Source organism: Cucumis melo, chromosome 11 (assembly GCF_025177605.1).
Source record: "Cucumis melo cultivar AY chromosome 11, USDA_Cmelo_AY_1.0, whole genome shotgun sequence".
NCBI lineage: Eukaryota > Viridiplantae > Streptophyta > Magnoliopsida > Cucurbitales > Cucurbitaceae > Cucumis > Cucumis melo.
In genome coordinates, this window is record NC_066867.1 from 14,002,995 (window position 1) to 14,012,970 (window position 9,976).

The window sequence follows — 9,976 nt, forward strand, 5'->3', positions numbered from 1 at the left end:
AGTTTAATTTTGCGCATTATGTCTTATTTTGCGCATTATGTCTATGAACGTATATGGTAAATAATGTCAATGGGCCAAGTGGGAGAATGTTAGATTTATTTTAAATATAATATTATTATTAATGTGGCCCAATTGCATTATATGTTATTTATCTCTTTCAGGCCTATTATGTTAGATTTATTGAGTCCATGATGAGTGGTGTCTATCAATAGATTCTTAGGGATTGGTCCTCTCACTACCTCATTAAGTAGTTTATGCTTCCTACAAGAAACCTAAATTAAGTTCTAAACGAAGGCCAATTGATAGAAACACAATTCCTCAATAAGATTATTCATGGATCAAGGTATGATCAAGGTATGTTGTTCATTAACTAAGTTTAATTTGTAAAATCATCTAGTTTAAAGATCTTGGCACTCATTGTTATATACAATGTTAGGGTTTTATTGTATAATTATGAAACTAAAGTTTAACCTAATCTAATTAAACTATCGCATAAATTGACTTGATCGATCTGATGGTCCACAAATTCTTCAAATACCTACAAATTTGTCGAACATGAACCTTAATCAACTATTTTTGTTTAACCTAGTTAGTTAGAGATATTGATCTATCTTTGTATATCCTAGATAGACAGAAATAGACAGAAGTATATATAGTTTGGACAATAATCAAACCTTAGATAACAGTTGTGTTTTCAGTATTCCCATATCCAAAGTTCCAATTGTTACGAAACTACTTTGTGTTGTAAGTAGTTTTGTAAGGAACTCGATTGTCTGCAAAATAAAAACACAATTGTGTTGTGTTCCATTTTATTGTTTTCTACTAAATATATATTATACATGTTACAAAGGACAAGATACAAACCTCTCTTTCACTTTGTGTTCTAGTTTCAACTTGGTTCTTCAAGATAAAAGAAATTTAGTTACTAATAGATTCACTTCTGACAGCTTTAAACTTAATAAAATAGTATATAATAAACTTAATGAAATAGTACTTACCCCAGGATAGTATGCTATTGCATACTTAACAATGGTATGAAGATCTATACTTTCTTCTAACTTTTAAGACTAGAAGATGGTGGTTTGTTTTTTTCTAGAACTTATTCATTCTCTTGTTGTTGCGTTGGATTTTCTGGGGAAGTCTATTGTCTAAGGTTTCTATAAATGAGCTCAACATTTTTTTAATTCCTTCTTGTGCTTGTAACATGCTTTTTATCTCTCTTTAGCCTTGTTCTAAGATATTATGTTCTTTTTTTTTTTTTTGGGCCTTTCTCAATTCATTTATTTCTTTCAAATTTTATTTTCTTCTCATATTTCATTTTCTCCTTGGTTTTTTTTTTCTATTTCTTCCTCTACTTCTTTTTCCTTTTCTTTCTGTTTCTGTTCTTCTTCTGCCTCAATCTCTATAAAGTATTTTCAGAATTGTTTGATCTTCTTCTTCTCTTGATTGCAATGGTGCCATACAAAACTAGAAGGAAAGAAATGTTAAATTAGTAGATAAAAAAGTAGTAACAGTATTGATATGCAGTGATAGACAAAGATAGAAAATGTACTTTTCAATTTACTTGCATCTTAGGATTCGAAAATGTTAATGTTTAGAGTTCTCCAGTCACTTGATAAACACTCCCATGTGACTATTCTTGGGCCTTCAATTCCAATTTTTCTTCCAAATTCAACATCTAAATTTGAAATATTCGACATTGTCTCAAAAGCCCAATAGACTAATGTTAGTGGGAATCCTTGTAAGTATATTGATAATTTATAAAAATACAAGTTATTGTAGCCTCTTTTATAGAATAACGAGGCCAAAATGTAGAAGAAGTGTATCAAAACACCATGCTTATGTTGAAAAAGCATAAGTATTTAGAAATACACTTTACATAAGCATCTATGCCTGTTTTTCCACGTTTCAGTGCCTTAACGTAGGATAAAAGCAGAAGAAGAGACTAGTGAATCATAGAAGATATCGTGCAAGAACTATGCGAGAAGAACCCGTCTGGTAAAAACTAATGCTAGGCGAGAAGCTTCATCAATACACAAGGATGATTTACTAGAAAACAAGAATAAATGATGTGACTTGACAATGGTGGCTTTCAATGCTAACATGACCAAAAGAATAGAAGTTGCTCGTCGAAAGTTGCCTACATAAAAGACCTCATCACCATCAAGCAAAATAGGCCAGGATAGGCCAAAGTGGCCAGTTGTGTGTAAAGTCATATGTTGATCTTTGCCCAAAGTCTAGAGAATGGCAGAAAAGGAGTAGTCTTTCCGTCATCTGTAAAATGTCATCTTCTTCTTCTTTGACCAAGCTGTGAATGACAGCTTAGAGTTTGAAGGAAAGGAAGTCCATTTCCACTTTTCCTAACTTGTAAACAGTTTTCATCCTCTTTTCTTTCCATTTTTGTATTCTTTGTAATATATGTTGTTTATATTGTACATTGGCCGAAGGCGTACATTCTTTAATATATATTACATGTTTATACCATTTCAATCCATACATCTTTTTACTATTCATTGGTTAATGTGTTTTTGTAGTTTAGTCTTGTGATAAGTTCTTGATAGGTTGCTTTGCGTATAACTCTTATCGCGTTAGTTGAGCTATTTTTATCACCTAGCCAGTGTTTATCACCAACTACCCGAGAGGGCAATTAGCAAGGATATGGCTAACGAGCGTCAAAAGGAGTTTGGAGACAAACTCAACCTTGGCGAGATAACTTCTATCATTTGTATCCCAGAAGGAGGACAAGTGTGGACAATAGGCGCCGAGAGGTTGTTGTCCTTAATCGCAAAGCTTTATACAATTTATAAGTAAATTCTTCTAAATATATCTCACGCATAACTAGGTTGAGTAATTTGTACCCCAAAAGGCTGACAAGTGTGTCGTATAAAGACTATGAAAGGAGCTCGCCTTAATCATAAATTAGTTATGTAAGCCATATCGCATCAAGCCTTTCATAGTCCAATCGCCTAGTCATGCATAGACATTCCTTCACCTTTTCTCATACAAGGTAGTTTGCATCTTCATTTTGCATCCATCTAGTTCCTCTTTACAGAATTTTTAGAGTACATAAGTAGTTTTAGTTCAGTTCACATTCATTTATTCATTATTCTTTTATACCGCCTAATTGATGAGTAAATGTTAGAACTAATCTTTGATATTAGTTCCCTATGTTCGACTCTGGATCATCCGAATAAACCTATTATTTCTCTTATACTTAGGCAAGCAATAGGAAAAATTATACATGACAAGGACTTAGTTCATAAAATAAACGCGACACAAGAATTAGTCTAACCAAGTCATTTTTTTGGCGTCGTTGCTGGGAAATTGATTTTTCAAACTTAGGAATAAGATTTTACTTTGATTTTGGGCAAAACACTTAACTTTGGTGAATCGCGCATTTAGCCGAAGAACGTGTAGAGAGGTTTAAGGTACCAGAGTAATTTGTGCTTGCTTGAACCAGTCCCAAGGTTCAGTGTATTTTTCGGACAATGAGCTATTCAACTGAATAAATTAAATTCAATTTGACTATGTTGTTGTGATACTTAAACGCCTAAGATCTTAAATGCATAATTTTTTGAAATTTAAGAACCCAAAGGAGGCATAAAAGAAAATGTCCATGCTGAGAGTTTAGTGAGATATATACCTTTACTGGCTATGCAATTAAGGACCAAGAAAGATCATTTGAGCATTGTGATGATCGATTGCGAGCAAAGGCCATTGCGATGAGCAATCAAGACGAAGAGAGTCATGTATCAAATGACTCACAAAGTTTAGGAGAAGACTACTGGGCTAGGGAGTTATAAGGAGTAGCATGCAATGAGGCACAACCTTCCTCGCCAAAGAGCTTGAAATTAAGGATGCACCTGTAATGTATAAATTTCCTTTATCTTCGCTAGCATGTGCAATCTCAATTTAGTATTCTTTTTATATTTGTAATTATTTTATACTTGTAAATTAATTTTGGTAGCTTAGATTTCAATATTCATCTTCTCAAGTAGAGGAGTGCGAGTTATCCCGCGAAGCCTATAGGTTTTTAGAAAAGAATGAATGCAATGAAGCCATTTTATGAGGTGTGGCCAAGTTTCGAGTTTCATTGAGAATTGTTAGGGTTATATAGGGAGCTCAAAACGTTTCATCACTCTCTAAAGTTCTTAAACTTCCAAAAAGTAATGAATACGTAGTACCTCGAGCATTGAACCACTAGAGTTAGGTTTTCACGCCACCTTTACTATGACAAGACGTTAACCGTACGGTAACCAACCCTCTAACCTAGGTTAAGCATGTCTATATAAACCACCTATAAACCTTGAATCCAAACCTTTAACCAAATGCAATGCTTCACTCAGCTTAAAACACCCATCTTCTCCAATCATTAGTAGTTCTTCTTTGCTTTTCACTCTGATTTATTCCTTTCTATCGAATTCCTTTCTTCTCTTAGTTATCATGAATGAGAGTATTTTCTTTACCCAAACCCTAAAAAAAATTCAAATCCCAGAGGACGAAGCAAGCCCGTCCAATGAGGCAGTTGAGCATTCACCATCTGACGGACCTGTGTTAAGACACTATAAAACAGTTACAATCAATGGGGTGAAGGTCCGACATCCCGAAAATCAATTGTACCATTTTCTCTGCCTAATATCTGGTAAAACCGTAATAGATGAAAAGGGGCGAAAAAGGTTAGAAAAGATTGAGGGAGAAAAAAAGGAATAAAAAAATTGTAAGAGGATGAGCAAATGAAAGTGAAAAGATACAAAGGAATAAAAGAAATTGTAATGAAAAAGAGAGAGAAGAAAAGAAGAAGAAAGAAGCAAAGGTGAGACAACCAAGTGAGGAGAGGGCAATAATTCTCCCACTAGAAAGCACTTCCTCACCTGTTGTTGAATCTAAAGGGTCGGGCAAGGAAGATGAAAAGGAAAAAGGGAGGAGAAAGATGTCGAGGAAGGGTTTGAGAAAGAAAGCGACAGAGTCAAGTTCCTTGGAGGAGGAAGTGTCGAGATGCAAGAAGAAGAAGAAGAATGTGAAAAAAATCCTTGCGGGCACAAGAAGAAGCGAGTGAAAAGAAGAAAATCAAACAAAACCCCTTAGAAAGGGGAGGAAGAATAAGACGAGGAGAAAGCCTTAGGATCAAAAAAGAAAATGCTAAGGATTCCAAGGAGATTTTATCACAAAGGTCCAGAGGGAAGAAGAGAAATACAACCGACCTAACCTCTTTCCCACAACCCAAAATCCTCTAAGGACAGCATCTCTAAAACTCCCCCACAAATCTAAAACACCAACTTCCCTCTAAAATCTAAAAAGTCAAACCCACCAAATCCAAGTCACCTACCTTCTCCCCAACAATCCAAAATTTTCTATCGCAACAAAAGAAAATTCCTCTAGCTCTTATCGTTAACCCAACTAACTAAACCAAGCTGGCGTAAGGATGCCACATGCAGCTCAACACCTTATTGGAATATTAACATAAGTTAGTGTTTGTCGCAACTCCAACACCACAAGTTCCGTAGAGTTGGGCGAGACCCCTGACGCCAGATTCCACACCTTCTCCACCACAAATTTAAATAACGAAAAATTCTAAGTTTTTGTAACTCTTCTTTTTGTAGTTTCATCTTTTGCTTGTGTAGTTTGTACTTCTTTATAATTATGGTCTCTTCAATATAAATTACAACTTTTGATGCAATTCTTTCGTGTTTAGTCATTCTTGTCACAAGTTTAGCTCCCTGCATTTTAGTACTTTAATTTCTCCTTGTATCTCAATGATAACTTCAGAGAAATAAAATATGCGAAATAAAGTTTCATTTGTTATTTAGACATTTAACTTGTTAAGGAAATTTACTTAGGAAACAATTCTAAAGTTTGTTATGCTAGCAAGCTTTATATCAAACCTCTTTTGAAAATTTTTTCTACGAAAAAACTTAGCATTCGGTTTTAGCAATGAGGACATCGCTCACCTCTAAATTTGAGGGTGTGTGAGGTTTGCGATAAAGCTTTTGAAAATTTTTAGAAATCTCATCAAGGCATTTTAAAAATAAGGCGTATTAACAAAAGTTAAAACAGGGCCAAAAAGATTTTTTTTTTAAATAATTTGTATTAAATTGAAATAACAACTCCTATGTCGCCTCCTCTAGCAAAAATAAGAAGCAAAGCTTCAAAAGAAAAATTTAGAGAGTTGAGTAATAAAAGGCGATAAGAGTTATAGTTGAGTAGAGAAATAGACTCATAGAGTGCCTATAATTTTGCATTCAACGCAAAATCTTCTACAAGTATAATAAAAAGCATTCTTTCGGCAAACAAAAGGATTCGAAACTCTTCAGAAACTTTAACCATTTCTGGTTTTAAAAATAAGATTCTTGTGGGAATGAACAAGGGTATTTTGGGTATTAAGCTTGCCACATTTTCAACTTAGAAATGATTTCATAGCAAAAAGTATATAACAAGAGTAAACCTTGAATAACAAATAAAACTTGATTGCATTTTGAGAAGTTTAGAAACGCAGGGAGGAAGGTAAGTCTTTTATGAGGATTTGTGCTTGAGAATAAGCATGATACGAAAAGATGCTTGAGGACAAGCATTATTATAAATTAGGGGGTGTGATAACTTGTAGAAATACAAGTTATTGTATCTCTTTTTTATAGAATAACGATGCCAAAATGTAGAAGAAGTGTATCAAAATGTCATGATTATGTTGAAATAGAATAAGTATTTAGAAGTACACTTTACATAAGCATCTATGCTTGTTTTTCCATGTTTCGATGTCTTAACGCAGGATAAAAGCAGAAGAAGAGATTAGTGAATCGTAGAGTATATCGTGTAAGAACTACGCGAGAAGAACTCATATGGCAAAAACAAATGCTAAGCGATAAGATTCATCAATACACGAGGACGGTACACTAAAAGACAAGAATGGTAGTTGGGGATGATGTGACTTGACAATGACGACTTTCGACACTGACATGACCAGAAGAATAGAAGTTTCTCGCTGAAAGTTGCCTATATAAAAGATCCATCACCATTAAGAAAAAGAGGCCCCGATAGGCCAAAGTGGCCGGCTGTGTGTAAAGTCATATACTGATCTCCGCCCAAAGTATAGTGTAAGCCCTCGTTCCATTCTCTTTTATTTTATCTATATATTTTATATCTCTTAAAAGGTGAAAAGAAAGTTGGAATACTTTTATATTCCTTAAGATAAATTCGTGTAAATTAATGGAGTTTTAAAGTATAATTTGTTTTGTATGGGTATTGAAAAGAATGAAGGAGGGTAAAAAGGAAGTTTAAATTTAAAGAGATGGGCATTTTTGTCCTTTCACCATTATTTTTTTAGTTTAAAAAAATATATTAATAAAAATAAAATTAACTTCTTCTTCTTCTTCTTCTCCTTCTTCTTCTCCTTCCTCACCCTTCTTGACCGACCATCTCTCTTCCTCTCCCAATTATTCTTTCGCTCACCATTTCTCCTCTAGCCAACACCTCCATCAGCATCCCTCACGGCGTGTGACTCGACGGATGACGGTTGCACGTCGAAGCAACCCATCAACCGCCTTGCATCTCTCCCTCGCGTGATTGGAGTGCCTTGGCTTGCCGACGCTAGATCTACCACCGTCAGTCGTCCATCTAATCGGACAACGGCCACTCCTTGTGTGGTTTAACTCACCGCTCATTTCCGGCCAGACGCAGGTGTTCGAAGCCATAGTTTTCGTGGGTAGTTTGATCTTGGAGTTGGGTAAGTTTTTGCTTATTTTAGTGTATTTTAGTTGGGTTTGTGAAAGATTTTTAATTACCCATTAAGTTTCAACTCGATTTCACAATACCCATTACCCTTTGATGCTAGATTTGATTATTAGAGGAATTTTTGCCGCTGTACAGCCATTCAAAAACTCAAATTGGTCGTTCTTGGCACAACTTGTGTAAGATTCTAAACTTTATTAAATGGGTCTTTCGAATCCTTTAATTATTGGTTCCAATATTAAACAAACCATGGTTTATGGATGCTAGGATTCGATAGTCTTTGAAATTAGATTACTTTGCTAAGTTCTTGAGTAGCCGTGATGTCGGATGCTTAATTTGAAATTTGAGGGTAGTTAGAGTGCTCTCCGTTGAAGTTATGGGTACTTTGTTAAGTCTTTGGGAAGTTTTGGAATAATTTTATTGGATTTTTCCTAGAATTGAAGGTTAAAGGTTGAAAATAGAAAGAGAAGACAGATTTCAGGTTTCGTGCATGAATATGCGAAGACGATGTTGTGTTGAGTAGTTAGAAGTGTAGAAATGGAGTTAGGATCTCTATTTGGTATGGCTGGAAATCTTATTCAATGTACTATAACCTTTATGAAGAAATTGTGAGCTTAATATGATTGGAAGTAAGCTTAATTTCATAAACAAGTTAGAGGATAGCAGAAGACTCCGTTTTTGAATACTCTCTGTTTCGGGCCAATTATGTAGCACTCTATTGGGAATCATATTTTCATTCCTTCATGTAAATTATAGGGGACATCAAAATAAAGATTTTGACATAAAGAACACTTATTTTGGTTAAGTATTGAAAGAGTTATGATCATTTGAAGTTCATGTTGCGAATCTGGAAACTTTTGAGAATTTAAGAACCTTAGGAACTAAAACAAGTTTGATTTTGGCCTTATAAAGTATGTTGAAGATTGTTGTGTCATCTCCCTTTTGAAGATAATTAATAGATCCTAATCGTTGTTTCAGGCTAAATTGAAGTGGGGAAAGCGTATAACCCCGGGGGATCGAGTTACTAACTGTGAGTGGTTTATTTTTTAAGCTTTCTTTATACATATATACGTTATCTCTTGACATTGCTTGGAAACTACCATGATCTAAACCATGACCACGTTTTCGTTATTGTTTAAACAATGAGTTTATACATTGAGATTTCAAAAATGTTCATAACTCAAAGTTGATAAAAACGGGTTTAAAGTCCTTGTTTCCATTAATACTTAAAGGATATGTTTAGTCATTATGATTTTGAGAATGTGTATGCCTTGATTTTTATAAAATCATGTTTCAAGTTTTTAGTTTATACTTTGTTTTGAATTATACTAAACCAATGCTTATGGTAAATGTTGATGATTACCCTAAAGGCTACGTGAATGTGTTTCCGTAGCGCCACCTACGGTTGTCAGGAGATTTCGGGGCTGAAAGAGGCCGTGACCGGAGATCCAAGAACCTGAGCCTAGGTGAGGACATGGATGGAGGATTGTGATATGGCTTCAGGCCTAGCTTACCCCATGGTTGGGTGGCTCTATGTGCACATAGGAGCGATATGTAGTTCTATGGTAGGTGCTAAGTGTGCGTGAGCTCCGTTTGACCGCGTGTTTCCTTGTAGATATGGAGCACGTGTGAGCTATGCCTGGGCCGTATACTTAGTATGCTATCATGGTTGGTTCGATTGGTTGACGGTTGATATCATGGTGGGTACTACGGATGCGTGAGCTAGTTTTGGCCGCATGATGCTTTATCATGTGCGAGCTATTTTTGGCCGCATCCTTAGATGCCTTGCCATGGTTGTACGGATTACAGGCTTGTTGATGGACTAATGGGTATGAGTTGATGGCGCTTTTCACAAATATTATACTTATAAGGCATATTTATAATTTCTCTCTTTAAGCATGTTTTATGAGCTTTATATTTAAGAAACTTGCCACTCACTAAGTATTCGACTTACATTTAAATGTTTTTCTTTCCCCCCTCAGGTAGTGAACAAAGGCCAAGCGTTGATTGATCTCTCGTCATCGGTCGTAGATCTCTATTATTCTTTTGTATGTTTGTAGTTTTTTTTTTGTAATGCATCATGGAGTGATTAGATGTAGCGAGAGTGAGGCCAAGAACTTGTATAGGAGATCCCTCTTTAGAACGAAATCATTTTGTATGTAATTTTAGTCAAATTCTGAACTTTACTGAAACCTTGAAACTGTTTGGATAAGTGTGTGGTGAGACACACTTGTTTTGTGTTGTGGAGTTTAAA

The 9,976-nt window shown here is 35.1% G+C and overlaps 1 long non-coding RNA gene across 2 annotated transcripts; it reads left to right on the forward strand.

The window, feature by feature from the left end:
• The first annotated feature begins 7,398 nt into the window (after nt 1-7,398).
• On the forward strand, nt 7,399-9,976 carry LOC127143843 (uncharacterized). 2 transcript variants are annotated; one of them, XR_007815404.1, is made up of 4 exons: nt 7,399-7,717; nt 7,826-7,901; nt 8,701-9,551; nt 9,705-9,976. It is a non-coding gene; the product is annotated as an uncharacterized LOC127143843 (long non-coding RNA). The 2 variants fall into 2 exon arrangements; XR_007815403.1 differs by having other exon boundaries at nt 8,701-9,976.